We start from the raw sequence: 12,776 nt of genomic DNA on the forward strand, positions 1-12,776 counted from the left end.
TGGAAAGGCTCATCTATAGAGTTTGATTGCTTTGTAGCACTCCTGAATGAAAATGACCTCAACCTGAGATTCACATCGGAGTTCGGTGGGAAGACTCTCAACTTTTTGGATCTGACCGTCTCTCTAGATAACAAGCAATCCATACAAACAACTCTCTTCAAGAAACCTACCGCCTCGAACAGTCTATTGGATTGGGAGAGCTTTCACCCAAGTTCCCTCAAACAAGGCATTCCAATTGGCCAATACCTAAGAGCCCGCAGAAATTGCAGTACAATACAAGAATTTAAAATTCAAGCAGACACCTTACGTAAGCAATTTAGGGACAAAGGCTACCCCAACCGGTGCCTTAAAAAAGCTTACAAAAGAGCATTGGACTCAGAGAGGGAAACACTATTGACTGAGAAGCTACCGACCATACCCACTAATGCGCCACCACGTATGATCGCCACGTATGATGCTGGTTGGAACAAAGTTAAATCAGGTATCGAGAAATTCTGGCCCATACTACTAGGTGATACACACCTAAAAAAGATTCTAGGCCCAAGGATTGAGATGACAGCAAGGAGAGGGAAAAATCTAAGGGACCTCCTAGTACCAAGTCATTACCAACCTCAGCGGCCTCAGATCCAAACCTGGTTGAGTACACCGGTTGTTGGGACTTTTCAATGTGGGCGATGTGTCGCCTGTAAGCATATTAGACGCAATTCAAAAACAATATCTGACAGTGAAAACAAACAAACATTTAACATCACCTCATTCTTTAATTGCAACACTGCAGGCTTGGTATACCTCCTCACCTGTGAGTGTGACTATAAATATGTGGGCAAAACTTTCCGCCCATTTAAAGAGAGAATCAAAGAACATGTTCGATCTCCTAAACTGAGTATCGAAACCCCCATTTCCCGTCACCTTAGAGAACATCACTCTGGTAAATCGCATGGCTTACGCTTTTGTGGACTTGAGTTAGTGAAACGGGAAAAAAGAAGGGGTGATTATGACAAATTTCTAAGACAACGTGAGAGTTTCTGGATATATAGGCTAAAAACCCTACAACCCAGAGGACTCAACGAAGGATTTTCATTTGCACCATTTATTTGAATCACTGCTACTAAAACTTAACACTTTTTACCTTTTGTTGTTGTATAGTTTAAGAACCATATGACAGAGATATATAAAACTCTAACATTAAGTCTATGCTTGATTGCTTTTCTGAGTTTAATCTTACAAACTCCTAAACTAAAAAGCCTGCATAGCAACTACTACCTTATGGGAGCTATACTCATATATCCTCCTTGCAACAATTTTGCTTAGCCAGTTTTGTTCCATTGAACGACATATTAGTCACACGCTTGACAAGGGTTAAAATCCCTCAAGCGTTCTTAGTTGGCTGCCACTCAAGGTCCCGGCCACTCCTCAGTGGGCGGTCCTATCTCGGATCTTCACGCCCCCCTTCGGGGTGGGCTGGCCCCAACAGGGTTTAAAAGAAGGCGCCAACCCCAGTACCGGTTAGCTCTTGACAAAGGCGCATGTTAGCGCCGAAACGCGCGTTGAGCGATCACCGACTCTAACGTCATGAAAAATTGTCCTACCAAGGACCACTACTATACCATTGAGCACTATCGATGCTATCGATGCTAATTTAGTCGAGCGATCACCGACTCTAACGTCATGAAAAATTGTCCTACCAAGGACCACTACTATACCATTGAGCACTATCGATGCTATCGATGCTAATTTAGTCTAATTTAATTTAACTTAAATTGTCCTATTGAGGACCACTACTATACCTGTGAGCGTTTTCGTCTGAATTTGATTTAACTGTCCTACCAAGGACCCACACGCTATTTTTTATTTAAAATATCGAGCAGTAGCAAGTCTAAGTGTAATGACAATGTCCTACTGAGGACTTTCCTTAGGTCTCGCATTGCTATCGAGTTAAAGTTAAATCAGACTGTCCTACATAGGACCTTTACGTTATTTTTACTTATTTGAGCGATACTGTGATTAGCTGTGATTAGTATAGCTGGGGATTGTGTTTTGCGGGGAATCCTCTAAGGCCTGCACGTCTAGTTTCTGGGTACTGGGACTGAAGGGGTTATCTCGCTCGGATCCCGATTACCCCAGACCACAGACAGGCCTCCTACTCTCGTTAAATACACCGATAGTACGCCTAGCCTCTGGGTACTGGGACTGAAGGGGTTACCTCACTCCTACCACCACTACCTCGGGCTGTAGACAGGCCTCGCACCTATCGTTTTAACCCACTGATATGACTGGTTACCACAAGGGCATTTCAACGTAAGCGTACTCCCGCTGTGGTCTTGCACTGTTACTTGCGGGTGCATTTAGTGGATTGCGGAGTATGATTGCTAAACAGGTCTAAATAGGTCCAGTGTGAACCACGGAGCGTTATACCACTCCTTGTTTGGTATCTTTAAGGGTGACAAGAGGTGGATAGGCACCAATCATCTGCTATCCACTCTCGATCTTCCCCTTCTACCTAAATACGTGCCTTGGACTCTATGAAATCACTGGCTGTACCTACACTAGGAACACTGTCAGTACTTAAAATATAGTGCTAGTTTAAATGACAGTGTTCCCCCTAGACTCTTTTACGAGTCCTCCAATTTACTATCACTAAACGCTGTTAACTATCTTCTATGTGGTACCCAGGGAGTTATCGGAATTTATACTGGGCATGACTCATACATACTGTATCCACCTTGTAGCTGCCTAACAGAGTCTGTACAGCTACATTGTAACACAGTGTATCCACCTTTTTAGCTGCCTAACAAAGTCTGTACAGCTACATTGCAACATAGTGTCTATATTGCGAGTATGTCTCAGTAGTGCTTAATTGCCCTACTCCCTCTCATATATCTATCTCAGCATTGCTCATAGAGTAGTTCATCTACTTTTTACTCTATTTGTATTTCCCTTAAGAGGGTTATTAAAGATTTATTATTTTTCTACTATCCTTTGTAATTAATGTAAATAAGCTCGTTCTTTAGCTCCCTCTCACAGCATTGTATTGCCATACACTGACGGAGCACTTTTCATTCAGGGTTTAGAAGCCGATTATGGATGCACTGCTTTAGTGTACTCCACTCAGCTTCTTCTTTTCATATATCCAAGTTGGTTTGACTGGACTGGTCACAGAGATTGTCACTGATGTGAAGCAGACAGAGGGATGTCCACCCGTATTGTACACGTTTTATATTTATAAAAATATCATGTCATGGAAACTCACAGGGCTTAGATCCTGGATGACACACAAGAAAACAAAAGTTGTAACTGTTGTTAAAGTGAAAGTTTCACTTTTATAAATCCTCACTGCACAGGATAAAGGAAGAGAAGGTGGGGAGGTTGGCCAAAGCTTTGATGGAGAGATTGGTGAGAGACCGCCATGGTGTTGTGATTGAAGCAGGGTTGGTGACAGGTGCTATCATGGGGTTGTCATTGATGCAGGGTGTATGAGAGGAGTTCCCATGGCATTGTGATTGAGGCAGAGTTGGTGAGAGGGGTTTTAATTGAAGCAGGATGGATGAGGGGGCTGTCATGGAGTTGTGATTGATGCAGGGTGGATGAGATGGGTTGCCATCGGGCAAAATGTTGAATGAGGTTGAGTGGACCCTTCAAAGAGGCTTGAAAGAGGAGTGGGGCTGTGATAGGGACATAAGTTGAGTGGGGTTGACATTAGAGATGTGCATGGGCAACAATTTTGTTTTGTTTCATTTTGAATCACTACTTTTTGTGTTTTGGTCTGGCCAAAATTTTGTAAACATTTTGTAACCAAACTAATTTTGGGCGCCATTATTCCAAAGAATACCAAATTAAGGCAGTGTTTAGAGACAGCTTCCTAATTTGGTATCCTTAAAAATGGTAATCTCACACAAGGGTACCAAATTAGGGAGCTCTCTACTAAGCAGTTGAAAGACCAAAATATAGAAAAGGCATTTTCATTATTTTGCTCTTTCATTTGCTTAGTAGATAAGTCCCTAGTTTGCTACCCTTATGAAAACAACCAGATCAGAAATAATTAATTTAGATTAGTTTCAAAGCAAATAAATTGCACAAGTCCAGGTGAGACAGAAATGTTGAGCCAGACTCTGATGAAGGCACACGGGTTACGTGAGACTATGTTGGAGACAAGTAGGTTGAGTGGGGCTTTGATGGATTGCGGACGGTTGACTGGGACTATATTCGTGGTAGGAAGTTTGCATGGGGCTACGTAAGGAAGACACAAGATAAAGGTGCAGTTAGTAAGTCAGGTGAATGTCAGGAACTCTTGGAAAGGTGGTGGGGGCTCAGGTTGAGCCAGGGGGTTCTGAGTGCCAGTTTCAGCTTTTATTATCACTTTATATTCACTCTTTGTCGTTTACTGAGACTCAATAGTGGGGTGGTGACCTTTTATTTCAGTAAATATGGCAACAGTAAAGAAATACAGTATTAAAATAGCTGTTCTCTCAGAAGGCTTTAAGTGTGAATTAGCAACTAGTGATGTCCCGAACGGTTCGCTGGCGAATAGTTCCTGGCGAACATAGCGTGTTCGCGTTCGCCACGGATGGCGAACATATGCAATGTTCGGTCCGCCCCCTATTCGTCATCATTGAGTAAACTTTGACCCTGTACCTCACAGTCAGCAGACACATTCCAGCCAATCAGCAACAGACCCTCCCTCCCAGACCCTTCCACCTCCTGGACAGCATCCATTTTAGATTCATTCTGAAGCTGCATCTTAGTGAGAGGAGGGACAGTGTGCTGCTGCTGATTTAATAGGGAAATCGATAGCTAGAAAAAGTAGAAAATAGGTTAGCGCTAATAATATAATAAGTAGGCAGCAACCTTACAGAGGGTAACCCTCTTACCCTCTGAAGTGAGAATGTACAGGAAAAAGAGAAAAAAGGCTGCGCCAAGATAAAACAAAATAAAATATATAAATGATAAAATGAGTCCCAATATATATATTGAAATAATAGCAGTCAGTTTCCTTCACGCGTGTGCGTTTCAGGGCCTGCCAGGGCACAGTGTCACACCAGTGCAACTCATATCTGGTGTAACAGTAGTGTACATTTAAAAAAAAAACACTTTTTTGACTGTGAAAAAAAAGCAGTCAGTTTCCTTCACGTGTGTGCGTTTCAGGGCCTGCCAGGGCACAGTGTCACACCAGTGCAACTCATATCTGGTGTAACAGTAGTGTACATTTAAAAAAAATAAAACACTTTTTTGACTGTGAAATAATAGCAGTCAGTTTCCTTCACACGTGTGCGTTTCAGGGCCTGCCAAGGCACAGTGTCACACCAGTGCAACTCATATCTGGTGTAACAGTAGTGTACATTTAAAAAAACAAAACACTTTTTTGACTGTAAAATAATAGCAGTCAGTTTCCTTAACTCGTGTGCGTTTCAGGGCCTGCCAGGCAGGGCCGCCATCAGGGGGTGACAACCATAACAGTTGTCACGGGCCCGGCGGCCCTGGGGGGCCCGGCCGCCCGGGCCCCACGTGTGAGGCCCATCGGGTGGCCCACACACTTAGGGCCACCCGATGAGCCCTCTCCTTCAGGGGCCCGGTCAGCGCTGTGGCCGTTGTATAGCGCGACCGGGCCCCTTTAAAAAAAAAAAAAAAAAGCCGCAAGTGCTGCTGGGAGGAAGTAGTCACTTCCTCCCAGCACACTCCGCGCGGGAGGAGCGCGCGCCCAGCCGTGAAGAGGGAGAGCCAGGCAGTGAAGAGGGAGCTGCGCCGACTCTCATCATCCTCAGCCACCCTCCTGCAAAGAAAAGGTAAGAGACAGGAGGGTGGCTGGAAAATGAGCTGTGTGCATGCATGCATGTATGTATGTTTATGTATGTCTGTCTGTATGCATGTATGTATGCATATATGTATGTCAATGTATGTCTGTCTGTATGTGTATGTCTGTATGTCTGTCAGTCTGTCTGTATGTGTATGTCTGTATGTATGTATGTGTATGTGTATGTATGTGTATGTCTGTATGCATGTATGTCTATGTATCTATGTATGTATGTATGTCTATCTGTCTGTATGTGTATGTCTGTCTGTATGTGTATGTCTGTATGCATGTCTGTCTGTCTGTATGCGTATGTCTATGTATGTATGTATGCGTATGTCTATGTATGTATGCATGTCTGTCTGTCTGTATGTGTATGTCTATGTATGTCTGTATGTCTATGTCTGTATGCATGTATGTGTATGTCTGTCTGGATGCATGCATGTCTGTATGTCTATGTATGTCTGTATGTCTATGTCTGTATGCATGTATGTGTATGTCTGTCTGGATGCATGCATGTCTGTCTGTATGTCTATGTCTGTCTGTCTGTATGTATGTCTGTGTGTCTGTATGTGTATGTCTGTATGCATGTATGTCTATGTATGTCTGTCTGTCTGTATGTGTATGTCTGTATGCATGTCTGTCTGTATGCATGCATGTCTGTCTGTATGTCTGTGTGTATGTCTATGTCTGTCTGTATGTATGTCTGTGTGTCTGTCTGTCTGTATGTCTGTATGCATGTATGTCTATGTATGTCTGTCTGGATGCATGCATGTCTGTCTGTCTGTATGTCTACGTCTGTCTGTATGCTTGTATGTCTGTCTGTCTGGATGCATGTATGTGTATGTCTGTCTGTGTATGTATGTCTGTATGTAAGTATGCATGTATGCATGTATGTCTATGTATGTATGTCTGGATGCATGTCTGTGTGTATGTCTGTATGTATGTATGTCTATGTCTGTCTGACTGCATGCATGTATGTCTACGTATGTATGTCTGTCTATGTATGTTTGTGTATGTCTGTATGCATACATGTATGTCTGTATGTATGTATATATGTATGTCTGTATGCCATTATATATGTATATATGTATGTCTGTATGTCAGTATGAATGTATGTCTGCATATCATTATGAACGTAGGTCTGTGTGTATGGATGTCTGTATGTATGTCTGTCAGTATGTCTGTATATATGCATGTATGTCAGTCTGTATGTATGTATGTCTGTATGCCATTATGAATGGATGTGTGTATGGATGTCAGTGTCTGTATGTATGAATGTGTGTGTGTGTGTATGTATGTATGTCGGTGTCTGCATGTATGTGTCTTTATGCCCTCTTGCATGTGTGTCTGTATGTATGTTAGTATGTGTCTGTCTGTCACTATGTATGCCTGTGTGTATGTCTCAGTATGTGTGTGTCAGTATGTATGCCTGTATGTGTGTATATCTGTTTCAGTATGTGTGTCTGTTAGTATGTATCTGTGTCCTTTTGTATCAGTGTGTGCGTTTGTGTCTGTGTGTGGACCCAGTGGGCGGTATTTGGAGGCGGGTCCCAGGGGGCCCAGACCCTGAGCTGGGTTAGGGGCCCCAAAATTTCTGGTGGCGGCCCTGCTGCCAGGGCACAGTGTCACTCCAGTGCAACGCATATCTGGTGTAACAGTAGTGTACATTTAAAAAACCAAACCACTTTTTTGACTGTGAAATAATAGCAGTCAGTTTCCTTCACACGTGTGCATTTCAGGGCCTGCCAGGGCACAGTGTCACACCAGTGCAACTCATATCTGGTGTAACAGTAGTGTACATTTAAAAAAAAAAAAAAAATTTTGACTGGAATAGATTGAATAGCAGTTAGTTGTCTGCAAGCGTGTGTGTCAGGCCTACAGCGTCTACTCTGCCAACTTCTGCCAGTGCACAGTGCCACTCATATCTGTTGTCACAGTAGCTTGCACGCATAGTATCACTAATCAAAAAAAAAATGACACGCAGAGGCAGGCCCCCCCCCGCAGGGGCCGTCGTGGTCGTGGTGCTGTGATTACCTTTGGCCCTAGAATAATGCCCAGTGTTCAGAGGCCACGTACCCTGAACTCGAAAAGTTCTGAGGAGATAGTTGACTGGCTAACATAGGACACCCAATCTTCTACAGCTTCCGCTCGGAACCTTGAAGCACCATCCTCCTCCAGCTTAGCTTCGGCACCTCTCAAGTTACCATTTGCCCGCCTGCCGCCACCACCAACACTAGCACCACAGCCGCTTCACTTGATATGTCAGAGGAGTTATTTACACATCAGTTGGAAGAAATGAGTGATGCGCAACCATTATTGCCAGAGGATGTAGATAACAGGGATATGTCTCAGTCAGGCAGCATTACACACATGGACGTATGGTGTGATGATGATGATGTTGTACCCGCTGCTGCTTCCTTTGCTGAGTTGTCAGACACAAGTGAAGCGATTGATGATGACGATGCGTCCGTGGATGTCACGTGGGTGCCCGCTAGAAGAGAAGAAGAACAGGGGGAAAGTTCAGATGGGGAGACAGAGAGGAGGAGGAGACGAGTTGGAAGCAGGGGGAGGTCGTCGCAAGGAGTCAGACAGCATGCATCGGCACCCGGGGTCAGCCAGACAGCACGCCAATCAACGCATGCTGTTGCCACCACCAGAATGCCGTCATTGCAGAGCTCAGCAGTGTGGCATTATTTTTGTGTGTCTGCCTCTGACAACAGCGATGCCATTTGCAACCTGTGCCAAAAGAAACTGAGTCATGGGAAGTCCAACACCCACCTAGGTACAACTGCTTTGCGAAGGCACATGATCGCACATCACAAACGCCTATGGGATCAACACATGAGTACAAGGTGCACACACTCAAAGCCGCCATCCTCCTCCTGGTCCAGCATCTTCAGCCACGTCAACCACTGCTGTCCTCCTTGCCCCCTCTCAACCATCCGCCACTCCGTCTCTCGCCTTGAGCAGTTCCTGCTCATCTGCCCACAGTCAGGTGTCTGTCAAGGACATGTTTGAGCGTAAGAAGCCAATGTCACAAAGTCACCCCCTTGCCTGGCGTCTGACAGCTGGCTTGTCTGAACTCTTAGCCCGCCAGCTTTTACCATACAAGCTGGTGTAATCTGAGGCGTTCCAAAAATGTGTAGCTATTGGGACACCGCAGTGGAAGGTACCCGGCCGAAATTTCTTTGCACAAAAGGCAATCCCCAACCTGAACTCGATTGTGCAAAAGGAAGTAATGGCATGTGTGGCACACAGTGTTGGGGCAAGGGTCCATCTGACCACTGATACCTGGTCTGCAAAGCATGGTCAGGGCAGGTATATCACCTACACTGCGCATTGGGTAAACCTGCTGACGGCTGCCAAGCATGGAATGCGTGGCTCTGCAGAGGAGTTGGTGACACCGCCACGACTTGTAGGCAGGCCTGCTGCCACCTCCTCTACTCCTCCTACTCCATCCTCTTCCATAACCTCCTCGGTTGAGTCCTCTATCCATCCCGGATACGGCAGTGTCACGCCGTTTTGGGGTTGACTTGCCTGAAAGCAGAGAGTCACACCGGACCAGCACAGGTGGGTCAGTGGCTGACTCCGCACCAACTGGAGATCGGCAAAGTGGTTTGTGACAACGGAAGAAATTTGTTGGCGGCATTGAATTTGGGCAAGTTGACACATGTGCCGTGCATGACACATGTGTGTAATCTGATCGTACAACGCTTTGTGCATAAGTACCCAGGCTTACAGGACGTCCTGAAGCAGGCCAGGAAGGTGTGTGGCCATTTCAGGCGTTCCTACACGGCCATGGCGCACTTTTCAGATATCCAGCGGCGAAACAACAGGCCAATGAGGCACCTGATTTGCGACAGCCCGACACGGTGGAATTCAACACTCCTAATGTTCGACCGCCTGCTCCAACAAGAAAAAGTCGTTAACGAGTATTTGTATGACCGGGGTGCTAGGACAGCCTCTGAGGAGCTGAGAATTTTTTTGCCACGTTACTGGACGCTCATGCGCAATGCCTGTAGGCTCATGCGTCCTTTTGAGGAGGTGACAAACCTAGTCAGTCTTTCTCACACTCTGGGCTTTACAAACCACATCACAAGTGAACACATACTTGTCTAAAACAGATGTATTGATCAAAACATTTCAGCAGCTATGTTAGATCACTTCAGGTGCTGGGAATGTTGCAGAGTGCCACAGATAGTTCTCACTCCGCACAAGTAGTAGTATTGTGTTACTCACTTAAATAGACACTCCAGACGGTATGTGTGAAAAATCAATGACACAATAAAACATGTATTTGAAATTCTTACAATGAGTAATAAAGGTACAATATTTGTACCTTCTACAATGAGCTTTTACCAAACTATGAAGTGAGTCAAAAATTCATGTCCGGTTCAAGGAACACTCTAAGCACTCTAGTCGCTATGGTATAGTCTGTTGTAATAGACAGTTATGGCGCCAGATACCAGAAAGTTGGAGAGCGCTAGCAACTGCACTGGAGTCAGGGTCTTCTCTGAGTCAGGGACGTTTTAGCCGCGAGGCAAACAAGGCATTTGCCTTGGGCGGCATTTTCCAGGGGGCGGCAAAAAAAGCCGCCCCCATATGCCCAAGGCAAATGTCTTGTTAGCCTTGCGGCTAACAGACATGCCGGCGGGCTGCTGGGCTGGGCGGGCGGCGCTGGTGGGCGGCTGGCGAGGGAGCACTTCCTCTGAGCTGTCTGCTCAGCTCCCTCGCGCGCCGCAGAGTGAGTCTGGGAGCCGGAATATGATGTCATATTCCGGCTCCCAGCCTCACTCTGCGGCGTGCGAGGGAGCACTTCCCCTGAGCTGTCTGCTCAGCTCCCTCGCACGCCGCAGAGTGAGGCTGGGAGCCGGAATATGACATCATATTCCGTCTCCCAGCCTCACTCTGCGGCGCGCGAGGGAGCTGAGCAGACAGCTCAGAGGAAGTGCTCCCTCGCCAGCCGCCCACCAGCCAATGCCGCCCGCCCAGCAGCCACTGGACCACCAGGGAGGAAGAGCCCCCCCCCCCCAGCATTTCCAAAGGTAAGGAAGCTGGGGGGGTTACATTTAAAAAACAAATGTGTTAAATATGTGAGTGTCTGTTAGTGTGTGTGTCTGTTAGTGTGTGTCTGTTAGTGTGTGTGTGTCTGTTAGTGTGTGTGTATGTGTCTGTTAGTGTGTGTCTGTTAGTGTGTGTGTGTGTGTGTCTGTTAGTGTGTGTGTATGTCTGTTAGTGTGTGTGTGTCTGTTAGTGTGTGTGTCTGTTAGTGTGTGTGTGTGTGTGTGTGTGTCTGTTAGTGTGTGTGTCTGCTAGTGTGTATGTATGTCTGTTAGTGAGTGTGTATGTATGTCTGTTAGTATGTGTGTATGTATGTCTGTTAGTGTGTGTGTGTCTCTGTTAGTGTGTGTGTGTGTGTCTCTGTTAGTGTGTGTGTGTGTCTTTTAGTGTGTGTGTGTATGTGTGTCTGTTAGTGTGTGTGTCTGTCTGTCTGTTAGTGTGTGAGTGTGTCTGTCTGTTGATGTGTGTGTGTTTGTTTCTGTTAGCTAGTGAATGTGTGTGTGTGTATTTAGAAGGCGGGGGAAGGGTTGGGTGGGGGTGGGGTGGCGGGGGAAGGGTTGGGTGGGTGTGGGGTTTGCGCGAGCGGGAGGGGGGCGCCTGAGTTTTGTCCTGCCTAGGGCAGCACAAAACCAGGATACACCACTGCTCTGAGTACTCTGAAAAATATACACAGTATATAGTGCAGACTATCTGTATATAGAGGGTATGCAAAATTACAAGTATATCTGAGGATCAACTCACATGGACCAGAGCCCTTGCACCCCTGGCTCTGGGTTTGAATTGCTCCAATGGAGAGGGATAAACCCACAATATAGCAAGACAGGATACTCTTCTGAATCAGATGTAATATCTAGGCAGTACAAACAAATAGAGAGGCAGGAGCCCAAATTGAATAGTATCAAACACAGTATTTATTTAGACAAAAGGTTAAAAACTCTTACTTGAAGTAGTAGGTTTGCCAGCAATAAACCCACAACTAGATAAGTAGGAATTTACACACAAAAAGCGATATAGCTTGGACACTTCCGGCCGTCGTTCCGGTCACGTGATCGCTAGGACCGCCTCTCTCTTTCTCAAGTTATGGCACCAGGACTGCCCTGTCACCCCCCAGGAAGTATTAAAACTGATTTAGAACATTTTGACTTTTTACCTGGCGTCCCCTGGGCACCGCTTCCTGACTCAAATACATCCAAAAATAACCAGGAAGCACTTGCTTAGGAACATTCTTTAGCTGTCCTGAGCTAAGCTCTGCAGTGCACGTCTAACTCATTGGCCGAGATCGTAAGCAGTTTGCTTAATGACAATGAATTAAGTCTTGCACGGCCAGGTTTGGCTCAGAAAGAGAGTTTCTGTCTCTCTGTCAGATGTAGTAGAGATGGGAAGTGGAGCCCTGTGAACCCCAGGTGAGAAGTCAAACCATTTTAAAGTCTGATTACGTACAATGGAGCACTGTAATGGTTATAGTGCTTGAAGTGTTTATTTATTGATTTATTTATTTAGTGTTGAGTTTATCCCATTGGCAGTGCGTTACTAAATCTTAAAGCTGATACTTCTCAAAAACACATTTTAACCCCTTAAGGACACAACTTCTAGAATAAAAGGGAATCATGACGGAATATTTCCATCATGTGTCCTTAAGGGGTTAAGAACCATGTTCAACCTATTACAGCCCTGACATCAATGTGTCTGTGGCACACTGTGAAATGGCTTGTGCCACACTAGACTGCCATGGCCAACTGCTTGAACTACACTGAGCTAATCTATAGTGTCACGAAAGTAGGCTGTTGGCCCAGCCCAGACAGTGGGGACAGTGTGGAAGCGCAAGGGTTGATGACACCAGACCTCTGGTTACCTGTTGCTAGACCCAGCAACCATTCAATTAACCCCTGCAATCCCTTCTACACTAACACCCTAGTACACACTTTAC

Source organism: Pelobates fuscus, chromosome 7 (genome assembly GCF_036172605.1).
Source record: "Pelobates fuscus isolate aPelFus1 chromosome 7, aPelFus1.pri, whole genome shotgun sequence".
Classification (NCBI taxonomy): domain Eukaryota; kingdom Metazoa; phylum Chordata; class Amphibia; order Anura; family Pelobatidae; genus Pelobates; species Pelobates fuscus.